Source organism: Manacus candei, unplaced genomic scaffold (genome assembly GCF_025592945.1).
Source record: "Manacus candei isolate 608988 ecotype Guabito, Panama unplaced genomic scaffold, ASM2559294v1 h1tg000028l, whole genome shotgun sequence".
Classification (NCBI taxonomy): Eukaryota; Metazoa; Chordata; class Aves; order Passeriformes; family Pipridae; genus Manacus; species Manacus candei.
The window spans coordinates 7,616,387-7,629,830 of NW_026138076.1; positions in this window are offsets into that span (position 1 = coordinate 7,616,387).

The window sequence follows — 13,444 nt, forward strand, 5'->3', positions numbered from 1 at the left end:
CTAAATAATTTAGTAAGAAGAAGAAGAATTTAGGTTACTTATCTTACTTTAAATAATTTAGAGATTCTAGTAAAGACATTGTAATCCAACAATAACTTGAAAAGTAAAAATTATTGGAAATAAATCTTTATGTTTAATCCAATTTTTCTTTCTTCTGGCATGAATTTGCTTAGAGATGATGAATCAGGAAATAATTGCATTAGAAGGAAATGGCTGGGGAAAAACACTTGCAATCTAAGCTTCTATCTTATCAGCTCTACTTTGAAAAGTTGGTTTCAAATGAGGTAAAAGATTTTTGAAAACCAATAAGTTTTCAACTCCAGAAAAGCCACAATGCAATAAGTCACATACTTCCTGTGTCTCTTTGAGGTCTCATATTTTCTCCAATGATGGAAAAATCATTTAAGGAAAACAAATGTTTATTTAAAAGACTCCCCTCCTTCCCAACAATCAGATATTAAGTTCAACAAAAAGCATTATCCTTTACTGACCTGAAATTTGGAAGTATATATCAAAGAAATACGCTGCAAGGTAATGCCCTCTGATAGCTGACAGAGTTATATTTTGGCCTGGAGAAAAGGCCTGCTATGACGGCAAAAAACAAGCGAGGGTTATATGACCAGTCAGAAGGGTTGACTAAAAGTTATTATTATTGATCATGGTCTGTTCAAAGTAGGAAAGAATGATCAACAAAATTCATCAAATGTCATCATTTAAATGTGAACACTTAAAAGGGGCTGTTTTACTTTTTAAATATTAAATCTGATGGATGCATTCTTGTCTCTCAGATATGGGAGAAATGCATTCTTGTCTCTCAGATATGGGAGAAATTCCCTTTGATTTCAACTCAGGTAAATTACAAATGAGTGAGGATGACAAACCTATGAAACATCATTGAAATGTGAGTCCTCTCTGAGCTAACTCCCAGTACCAATGCTATACTATCTGCTTGGGACTATGCCTCTGATTTGAACCAACTACTGAGACTGTGAAGAACATCTAGACTCTGTCTTGCCCCCAGATTTGTACATTAATTTTCCCATCATATAGCAAGTAGGAATAGCACACAGTAGGACAGAGATGTACTCTAGCAAAAATCCTCCAAACCTGTGGGATGATGTGTTTCTGTTAATCCTTATGCATCAATAGAGCTGCATGGGTGATGAATGCTTTATGCTGCCTCAGGGATCTAATCAGACAGACAGAGCATAAGATCAATACCTCAGTCTGCAAAATTAAAGGACTTAGTAAAAACTTGCCATTTTTTGTTAAGTATAAGCACAAAAATAATAAACAGTCATCATCATTACTCATATATTTGAGATATCACAATAATTGTTTTTAGTATTGTAGGAGAATCATGCTGCCTGTCATTATAACTTGATGGTAATAGCTGATGCTGATAAATTTTCCTTTTCAACATAATCTCAGAATAAAATTTACTAGAATACTATCAAGCAACAGAACCATACTTTTAAACATAAGTAGAATGTTATTATCATAGTTATTCCCTCCATCATTTAGGATCTCTCTCAGGAAAAGTCAGAGTAACTAAAGCAAGATTAGCAGATAAACCTATCAGAAAGTTTAGTCTGTAATCCTCTTCCTCAGTGTTTTAGAGAGATCCATTAACTTGTTTCACAATAAAACTCCTTGCTATTTGATGTTGTATTCTTGTGATATCCCTGAGAGTGGGACACTGCGAGATGGCTGGTGCTGTGCTGCCTTTTTCTACATCCCATGTTCTTTTACAAGTTTGGAACATAATGATCCTAAATTTTTCAGTCTTTTCTCGTATTCTCAACCAAGTGTACACATTCTGTATCAAAGAAAAGTTAACAATAAAACCCTCTCCTCTTTTTATAGCCACCATATCTCATCTTCCAGGACATACTTCATGAGCAATATGATTTGAAAAACTCTGTAATATTTCTCCACATTTATTCTCCACTCCTTTATCAGGTCTAGGACGGCAATCAGTCTTTTCTATTACAGCCTATACTTCTTGCAGAGCATCTAATGCTCAATAATGCCAAATATGTCATGCCACACTTTATGCTTACCTTCAGCCAACTTGGTATATCTACTTACTGTAGGATTTATAGCCTCAGGGCCTACCCACAAATCCTACTGTCCTTTCTGGTGGACTTCCTACCATCTGTCTTTGCTGTACTATAAATTGCGGTCCACAATACCTCGCTATACCATAACTTGGTTTTAGAATTTGATCTCAGATTCACTCATTGCATCCTCTCTCCTTCAAACTCTTTATCAGCCCTGCTTAACAGAGGTAGCTTCTTCCACTCTGCTCTCCTGAATCCTCAAATGGTGTCACCTTTGTCCTCCACCTCTCCTGACAGCCGCCTTGAGTGGGGCTATTAACCTACTGTAACCAACTCTTTTCATCCTATGCACACCTGCAGAGAATCACCGTAAAGCCAAAGCAGACAATATCTTTACTTTTATTCTTAACTTCATAGTGAGCTTTGTTTTTTCAACACTTATACTAAATCCCCAAAGAACTTTTTTCCCAAAGTGGCATTTCATATTGATAATGACAGTAATAATTACAAACTGATAAAGGACTTGGCTGTGAATCTGAAAGCATTTCATAAACAGAGAAGATCAGCACAACAATTCTGAACAGTAAATCAGATTTAACATCCCTGTTTTAACATCCCTGCTTGCTTCAGAGGCAGAGGGAGTGAAATTTAATCAAAGTCTCCAGGTTAAAAAAATTTTTACTGATGCCCAGATTCATGTAGATGCTATCAGGCATAAATCGGAATACACTAAGTCTTTTCCCCCTAAAAAACTTTTCTTTGAAGTATTTATCCCTATTTTTGAGTATGAAGTTCTACAAAAGATTTATACTTAAAAAAGTAGAAATTTCTGTCCTTCCTTCTTTCCTTCCTTTGCTGATATTATTAGATAGCTGGAAATAATTAAATTGCTATAACATAGCTATAACATCTGCTTTAACTTTTAAAATCTGATTGTGTATAAAAATTCAATGTGTTGTAAAGTATATAGAAAATTGAACTTTCTATTGTAAATTTACTCCTAACACTGAGCAGCAGATTCTCCACATCATCACCATTCATTAGAAACAGATGTCAATAGTGACACATTGGTAGCAAGTTTGGTAATTTTTTTTGTCTTTATCAGTATTTGATTCTATGACATTAAATTACTAATAATATTTTCAGCAGTCATTACTGAAGGAGATCCTCTACAGCAATTGAACTTGTAAATGCATTTTTAGGATAATTTTTTTTTGGTACTGATTTCTTTAACAAGAGAAAGAATTTGAGACTTGTACACAGTAATATCTGTAGGTAAGACAGAGACTGGGCAGAAATGTTCCCTAGATGTGTTCAAAGTTATTTGATCTGGAGCTAGTAATTTGCAGGTCTATTTTTACTTCGTGGGGAAAGGTCATGTAATCCTGAAAAATGTTCCTGAAAAATGACAGCCTGCACAAACTAATCGTGCAAAGAAGACATGTCTTCCTGATTGAATGCAATAGAAATTGTAGCACAGCACAAGGAATGACGAAGGACTTCTAGAGCAATCGTAAAGTAATTGGTATTACAAACAGAGGGGTAGAAGTATTATTTAATTCTAGGGAAGGTAGAAATATTTTTGAGAAACAGAGATTAGCCAAGAGTTGTCATTGCATCTCTAACCTTGCTATATGATGTAAATAGGATGGAGATTGCCATAAAAGAGAAGTATGATAAGCAGGAGAGAACAGACAGTGAAACCATTCCTGTTTTGTAAGAGATGTTGATTTCTTTTGGATTCTGAGTTCCTGATGAAAAGTAGATGCTGGTTGCACCTTTCTTACTCCAGCGGGTTATTCACTCTAATTTCAGCTGCTCTAAGCTCATGTCTTCAGTGCATATCCATTTATCACAAGAGATCAGTTAGATGAGTTGGCTGAACTTTAATGACGTGGTGGAAGAAATCTCCTTTTGTGAGGGTTTCTGGTGACCCAGTGCAATAGCTCAGATGCTAAAGCTGTGCAAATATTCCTTAGCATCACTTGTCCCTTTTCCTTGGAAAAAAATACTTTCTGCTTACATCTTTCACACCTCATGTCACATGTGGCCATAGCATCTGCACTAACAACAGGCCCCAGGCCTATAATGTTACTTTGTGTATCAGTCTGAAATTTGATACAGGGGAACTGTGTAGCCTCTGCAATATGACACACACTGGAGCCATTACATCAGCAACTCATGATGTTTGTGGAAGTCCAATAAAATATATGGAATGCCAAAAAAAATAACAATTAAAAAAAAGGCTGCTGCTGGCCTCATTTTGAAAGGTACCTTGTCAACTTTGGCACACATTTATTACAGACCTGGAAATCAACAAGAATGTTTCATGATATTTTGGGGATTTGGCTGGTTTTCCATCCTCAGAGATAAGATAGTATCAATCAGGGAATGAAGATAAATAATTTGCCTTTTGCTAAATCCTTGAAACATTGTGAAATAAGTAAGTACTAAAAGTAAAGTCTTCCCAACTTGAACTGAATAATAATAATAATAATAATAATAAACAAAGACACGGGATTTTACTAGTAGGGCAATACAAGAGATTGATTGTTCACAGGAAAAAGGAGAGCATATATCTTCTACCACTATTTCCAAAAGATCAGATTTCATTTTGGAATTAAAATGATTATTTGGAATATATCACATAAGTTCACACGCTTGAAGAAAGTGAAAATAATAAACCACCTCCCTAATAAACTCCAAAAGCCCAAAGCTGAGGCTGCTATTTCCTTCTCACTTCTTTATTTTCATTTGACAAATCCAGGCTTACTAGCAGAGCAGTCGAGTGCCTTTAGCTTGAGCACCTCTTGAAGGATCTCTTGAAGCACTTTCCAGAAAGGTCCAAAGTGAGGATGTAAAAGAACTGAAGTGCTTTCCTTTGCTTTCTTATCACTGTTCTAAATTGCTGTTGTGGTGGGTTGACCTTGGCTGGATGGCAGGTGCCCACCCAGCCACTCTGTCACTCTCCTTCCCAGCTGGACAGGGGAGAGAGTAAGGTGGAAAACAACTTGTGGGTTGGGATAAGGCAGTTTATTTAAAGCAAGAGCAAAGTGGAGGCTTGCACACGCAAAAGTGAAGCGAAGTGAAAGATAACACGGTTTATTCTCTACTTCCCATGGGCAGCGATGGTCGGCCACTCCTGAGCAGCAGGGCTTCGGTACGCGTGATGGTTCCTCAGCAGGCAGGCATTGGAGACAATGAATGTCCCCTTCCTGCTCCTTGCCTCAGCTTTTATATCTGAGCTGACGTCATATGGTATGGCATATCCCTTTAGTCACTTTGGGTCAGCTGGCCTACTTGGGTCCCCTCTCAGGGTCTTGCCCTCAACTGAGGAAGGAATGTTACAGTGCTGATGCTGTGCTCAGCAGTAGCCAAAACACCAGTGTGTTATCAACATCCTTCTAGCTACCAATGCAAAGCACAGCACTGTGAGGGCTACTGTGGGGAAACGAACTCCAGCTCAGCCAGACCCAATACAAAGGCAGACAAAAGATAGGAAAGAACCTGCCTTTGGCAGGATGGAACTTAATGCCTCCTTTAGATCTGCACTATTCCTTATGAGTGCCTTATGTTTGTTGTTCCTCACATGGGAAGCATACATTCATGAATAGGTGCAGATACAATCAAAACCTGCTTTTTATGGTTTGTGCTCTGAACTTTCACATCACAATGACAGCCATTTCTGGAAGTATGAGGTGCACTGTTTGTAGTGCTGGCAATGAACTGCAAGAATTAGAAGAAATATTGCCAATGACACACAAGAAAGCAGTGATATCACAACTTTGATGAAAACAGCACCTGGAGAACAGCAGAGGAAAATATTCTTCTTACTACTGCTGTAAATGAGAACCCAGGTGAGTAGGTAGAAGTCCATGTGGGATACACTGTGTATTATCAGTGAACCTTTTTCCTGCAAGCATATATTGTCATCAGTTTTACAAGATGCCAGAAGCAATCCAAAATGCTTGGGAAGCTCCTTAATGACTATATTGTTCAAGTTGGGAAATATTTGTAGTCACATTGAGAAAACTAGTAATACCACGGACATATTGTTACACAGTGTTACAGTACACTTTTGTCATATTGTTATCTTTTTTGATAATAAAAAAGTGCAGAAAAATAAAAAACCCACAAGAAGCTGGCTGAACTCGACTGTTGTTTGGGATTGTTTTCAGCAGTCCTAGTTGTTTCTGTCCCAGGCAATTCAGCTCTGTAAGCTTAGCCTCAAGCTCTCTTTTATCATGATGGTAAAACTGTCATTGTTTTTCCCAGAGCTCCTCTTGCTTCTTGAGGGCTAAAGCTGTGTATTGTGATGTAAGAGGGAAAGATCTGTTTACTTTTCTGCTGCTTTCTCCACTGGCAGCACAAGTCCCCGTTTCCCTATTCTGTTGCTCATAAAGCTTGTGTTGCTTTGATAAAAAATAAATCAAAAGAAAAAAGGTGAGTAATATGAGAGAAACAATTTTTTTTTGAATAAGAAACAGAACCATTGTAGTTACCAAAATCTTCAGGACATCGTAAGGTTAAAAGTGAAGGACAAAGCCTCCAGCTCTGGAACAGTAGGTTTATGTTGTCACAAGAATAATTAGACGCCTGTGTAAAAGGGCTGCTCTTTTTCACAGGAAATACATTACACAGAGACAATCCAAGCAACATTGCTGCTGGACAAGGACATGTCTGATGAGCATCAGCAGAAGCTGAGGACCTTCATTCCTAAGAAGTTACACAGAAAGAGAGGCACCCCAGACTGAGATTAAGGGGTAAATAATGAACAAACACAAAAGGGAGCCACTTTTTTTGCTATTATGTCTCTAAATCATAGCTTAAAAGAATCTTCTTCAGCAAGTCAGCCTTTTCCAGCCCAGAGAAACAAACAATTAGATTGTTGTTGAGGTGTTTTCTCTTCTGACCCTTGAAAATGTTACTGCATTTAAGCTAGCAAAAATACTTTAAAATAATTTTTTAAATGCTCATGATTATTTGGATGATATAAAGAGGTTTGAGAACCAAGTTAAGAGTGGATCCATACCGTTTAGACAACTGTAAATATAGGCAGATAATCTCTTCCAAAAATGAAACCATGCCTCAGAATATCTTAAGTAGGTCGTGGATATGTTAACTACAGACAAATATGTAAAAAAACCCCAAACATACATATAAAATGTATATATTATTGATATAAGGCCTATATGTGTAAACAAAAATATAAACAATAACATTTACACCATGAGCAAACATATGGGCCTCTTTAAGCCTTCCCTTTAATGATTTGATATGCATCACTGACTATTCAGCATGCTCATATTTAGAGTGCATGCTCTTTAGGAGACTGAATCATCCCTTACATTTTCTGTGAAATACATTTATTGGGGAAAGTGCAATAAGTAACAAGAGTATTTTCAAATAACATTATATTTATATGAGCTTATCAATTTTCTGAGGTCTTCCAGCACTCTAAGAGTTCAATTATCAAGACTGATCATGATGTAGTAAGATAGAGATTACTTCCCCCCCCAGACTTGGTTCTTAAAGAGAACCAAACTAAAACATTATCTTTACAGGGCATTTCTGCATTCTGGCAAGAGCTGGCAGATTATAAAGGAGTTGATGAGTTCATGTAGGAAGTTATCAAGGTAGACCTGTCTCTACATAAAAAATAATCATTGTAATACAGAGAAAGCATGAAAATATATTGATCACTGATGATATTATGAACTGCAGATTAAAAGGTAAAATGCGCTTGTATGGAATAACATATTTATGGTAATTTCTGTCTTCCCACTGTAATGAAAAATCCTGCTACTGCAGTTTTCATTTGGCAATGAAGATAAATTCATATCAGAAAAATGTTTTAATAGTAACTACTTGGCTCGGGGCATATAAAGATTCTAGGCTGGGCTATGTGGAGGAACAGAGCTGTTTCAGTTCCTAATTTCAAACTGATGTTGTTACTCATGTTTCTTTTCTTTCCTTGCTCCATCACCTAACCCTGATCTGACTAGGCACAGCCCTTCAAATGAGAGATAAAAAGTACTGTAACGTGTACTGGGCTCCTGTAATTCCCACTTAAACACCATTAACTAAAGAAAACCTGCTGGGTGTAAAACCTGCTGATCCTTAGGGATGACTTGGAGGACATTTCGCCTTTAATAGCTTCATCCCTTGCCAGACTATAATTCACTTACATTTCTGTCAACAGCCTCATCAATGTAAGACTATGACCTTAATGAAAATTGCTGTACTATAAAACTTTCTATACTATGTGATTTTAATTGATTGATACACAGGAGCAGAAAGACAACAGAGCCATTATATTGATTATTCTGCTATCTGCTAGGAAATAAAATTACAGGCAGCACTTTTGCAAATGATTTTTACATGCCTTTGAGAAGATAGTAAGTCAAAGGGCAAGTGACCTCAATCAGCAGAAATCCACGAAGATACCACAGAAAGGCACCTAAAGTGAAATGTTGTTGGTGCTGGGGTTGGTCAGTCAGTTCATCCCTTGTTTTCATGAGTAGGTGGGTTCATATGCCAAGGACTGCTTTGAAAAATAAGGTTTTACCAGCTCTGAGCACTGGGGATGCACTTTCAGCCTAGTGTTTTCTGGGGAATATGACGTCAATAAGAGAACCCTAACTGCAGCACAGGAAGAATCAGATGGTTTTGACTGTGTACATTAAGTTATCTGGATCACATAATAAAACACAAAGGCAGACTAAAGACATTTTGAGTACAGTTTTTGGCCTTACCCTGGAAGCAATGGCATTTTGGTGAAGGACGTCCACAGGAGCAAGACTGATGTTGTTGTGTGCAAGTTGTGCAAGAGAGGTGGAAATGAAAACTGCCTTGCCCCAGCGCAAAAAGCGCAGCTTGCTTTGACTGAGTCAGTGATGATCACATTGGGACCAGCTGCTTATGAGGGAATTTAATTGGCTTCGTCAAAGTTTGGGAAAAGACAGATGTTGCAGGGCTGGCTGTGTTCCCGCAGCATCATTGTCATAGTGCAATTTCCCGCTGGTGTGTTTCACATCCTCGGAAGCCCAATTAGCCAACTAAGCTTTGCTTGCAGCAAACAGAACTAAGAATGCTCTAGTTTCCCCCCAGGCAGCTACTTTTTTGTTTTATGCATACAAGGAAAAATAAAAAGTCATCTTTTTCAGTTATCTGAGCCAGAGCACCAGCACTTCATACCAGCAAGGCTTTAAAAATAAGCTATTCTGTATATTTACAATGTCTTGTATTTCCAGAGCACTCTAATGTTTTCCTTTCAAAATTACACACTCAGGATTTTTTGTCCCTTTGGCTGGGCAGAATATAACTTTGTATCCGACTCAATCTTCCCCTCTTCAAGCCATTTCCAAAACACTCTCTTTCTTTAGCTGTACAGCTTTATGATCACTCTTTTCAGGACCTTAGTCATCTCATCTAGGTGATTCTGCTTACTTTTGTTCCCTGTATTCTCCTGTTCCCCTTATATCTACCAAAATCAGATGTACTATAGCCCAGCCCACGTATAGAACACCCTTTAAATTCTTCAAATTGTTCAGGGAAGACAGCAGAGGTTCTCTGCCAATTGCAGTTTGCTATGTATACTCTACCTCTTTCACATGAACAGGAATCGGTTGAACACTGCATCTATTAAAGAACAAATCTGACAATAGAAAACTTATATTCTTCCTCTTATTGTCAGAGAAACAGTCTCCTAGTTTTCTCATACCTTTCTCCAAGACATTTACTTGAATATCTTGCCAATGGTGGTCTGAAGGAAGGTGATTGTTCTCATTGGCAACAATTACATTATATTGAGTTCAACCATCAACATTTCTTTTCCATGTAAGATTGTGTATTGCCAAAGATACTGCAAAGATACTTCTCACTGAAAAGACTGGAGTGTTTTAGAGAACATTGTCCATTAACACAGGATCCATATTGGAAATGAATTTTATTACCCTTATATCATGGCAACAAGATGTGAAAATATGCATTTGAAGACTGATTATCAACACACAGTCAACATCAAGTTTCCACTAGAGCTCTAGATGACTTGAAAATGCAAATTTGTAGTGCTAACTTCATCTGCAGAATTCAGAGGTCCTGAAGGAGCAGAATGGTTCCTGGTCTTTGCAGCAATCCTAGAGCAAGATTCCACTGTGAAACAGAAGAAACATGCACATGTAAAAATGACAGTTATAAGGGAGAGTTACTAAGTCTCCATAAATTTCATGTAAATAGCAATGAAGATTTTTTTTTTGATGATCTATCTCCATCTGTTGAGGTTCAAGGCTTACTAAAACCCCAAACTGAAAGTTTATGATATAATAGCTTACAAAACCTGTTCTGTTATGATAAACAGCAGGAGTTAGAGGATCACAAATGGAAAAGGGGACTTTAACAGAAAATGTTACATTGGTACTCTATGTGAATTGTTAGCATTGCCAGTTGTTTTTGGACATCCTCAAGGAAGTGTGAGTATTGCTCTATACATCCTTCCATGTAGGTTAGTAGTTTCAGGATAGAAAAGAGTTACTTTTGCAATGCATAAAGAACTCTGTGCCTTAGTGACATTGTACAGGTTTTGTCCCAGCGTATAGATCTCCAGGATTTATAGACATTACAGGATCTTGAATAATTTTCTTTCACCTAGTTGACACTAAACAGGTGGCATTTAACAAATTTATATCTTCAGGAGAGACATTTAATCTTCATACAAAGACATGAAACAATTAAAAATTCACCATTTCCCTTAGGATTTCCCTATAATGATTAATCACCTTCATTGCTGGAAAAATATCATGCCAGAAATGTCTGGCATTACTTCCTGTCCATATGTTCTTATTATGACCCTACTATATTAAATATCTCCTTAATACATAATTTATTGCTGTGAAGGCAATTGCAAGCAGTAATCAAGCCACTTCTCAAGCCCCCGTTTTTGGGCTGAACAGATTGGGCTCTCAAACTCTCACTGCAAGGCAATTTCTGCAACCATTAAATCATTTATGTTTCTTTCATCTAGAGATTTCCCAGCCACCTTTTTACTATGCAGACATTTACACTGTACACAGTTTCGTAATATTAGTGTCAGTCTTGGCATAGCTAAAAATAAATTCATTTCTCATACACCTATTACTAATTTAAGTATCAAGTGACTGCCAACCCTTTTCAGTGCTGCATCACATGGGAGCTTATGTGGAGTTGTTTTTTTTATTAGTAATATGATACCAGGTTTATTCCTTTGAAGCCTGCACTTGGTTTCTAACACTAAAACCTGTGCTCTCCATGCTTTTACTTATCTATTCACTATGGATAAATATTTTTGTTGTTAGTGGACAAAAGCATTCTCTGATGCTTGAGGTAGAAGGACAAAATACTATCACAAGAAAAAAATAGTAATATTAAAGAAAAATAAACAGATTACTTGTGAATATATTTGCACTTCCACATCCTGAGTGGCCATGCTGTCATTTTCTCATCATAATTTTAAACTCCTTTTTAGAAACCTTAATTCTCTTTGGTAGAGACATGAATTTTTTTTTTTTTTTGATTGAAATCTTTAGCTTTGGTTATTCATTCACAGCAAATTGGTTGCACATAAGCTTTATTGATTCCATAGGTTTTTTTGCCCTTCCACATACATTTACTATATACTGATTACTCACACCATTCAAATTGCTGCCTTGACTTCAGTATTGAACCAAGTAGTCTTCTAAATAAGATTTTCTTTCTTACTTTTATGTATTGAGGTTTTTTTAAACATTCTAGGAAAAGCGTCATCATTTTGTTTCCAGCAGAATTCCTGCTTTTTTGTCTCAGTCATAATTTTCATCAGTTTGGGGAGACAGAGGCCGACTGACTAGATCTTGCATGTCCTTCCCTAAAAAGCTATGCCTTTAAGTACTTTTACTGAAGAAATTCTGGTGATTGTACAAAAATCTTCAAGAACCTAAAGGCCACACAAATGCCTGGTAAGGCCTAGGACCTAAATGTACACAACAGAGAAACATAAAAGAAAGTTCAAGGTAAAACATAAAATTAACAACTAGACCACACTACTTGGACAGCTTTATTTTTACCTGACTAAAATCTTGTTCTACTTAAATAAGCAGGCCAAATAAACCAGTTACAGCCTGGTAACCTACATATAGCTTGAACATTATTGAAAACAAGCAGAGGCAGACATAAAACAAATCACTCCTCTTAACAGAGCCTACCTAACCCTCTGACCTCAATCTCTCCCCTCCCTTTTTTTTCTTTTGTTTTCCCTTTTTGTTGTGTACCCAAAGCTTTTATTTAACAAAGGTTTTGAGTTAAATGTATTCAACTGAAACCACTGACTTCCCAGCTAAGGTACTGCCAAGAATAACTGTTGACTTAACTCGTTAGGTACCTACTCAGAGTTTAACAAAGAAAAGCCATTCCCCCGGGAGAAGGGCTGTGTTGCTGAGAGCTGCTAAACCCACGTGTATCTTCCCATAAGTGGTATAGGAATAAAATTGCTTTCTCACTCCTCATCTTGTGGTCCTGCTGGTCTGTGGGATAGATGTAGCCTCTGCAGGCTGTGGATTATGGCAGGGAAATTACATTGTACCTTTGGAACACCTTACAGCTCAGAATTCATTTCTAGGGTGAAAACAGTCCCTTTGGTAATGTTGTGGAACTGTTGTCACCTTTACAAACATGGAAGATGGGAGAGACTTTGGGCTTCGTATGTGAACCTTAGAAAACTATAGTTACAGAAGGAATATTTAAAGCACTTACTGTGTTCTTTTTTCATGTTTGGTTGAAAATTTTTTTCCTTTTAATTTCCTTTTTTTTCTGTCCCTTTCCCTTCACTGCAACCTAAGAGATCTGTATTGTCTTTTCAGGAGTGGCTCTCTCTCCTGCTCTGTGGAATCTTGTTCTATCTTAAATATGAGATATTCATGAAAGGAAACACCCAGACGTCACTGAGAAGCTTCACCACAACCCCAGATGCGGCTTCCTTGGTATTAAAATTAGCACAATGCCTAAGAAAATATGCTAAGTTGCTGTGTAACTGAATGCCCTAGATTTTCCACCAGATTAACAGTGACAGAGATGCTGAAGTCAATGTCTGTAAAAAGTTTCTTCTAGACTTTTTCTTCACAGAATAGCAAACATTTCACTAGAATACACTTTAAAAAAAACTTTTTTTCTTTCTTGATTTACAAACACATACTTAAAACTAGGTTGAGAAGATCAAGCACAGGAAAGAGTTTCTCATCACCCCTTGTGGGACACAACCCTCACAGCTAACAGAAAATACACTAAGCAGGGATGTTGATGATTAGAAGCCTGAGTAAGTACAGAAGGAACTATTAAGCCAATCCTACATGTGGGGTGTGTTTAATATTAAT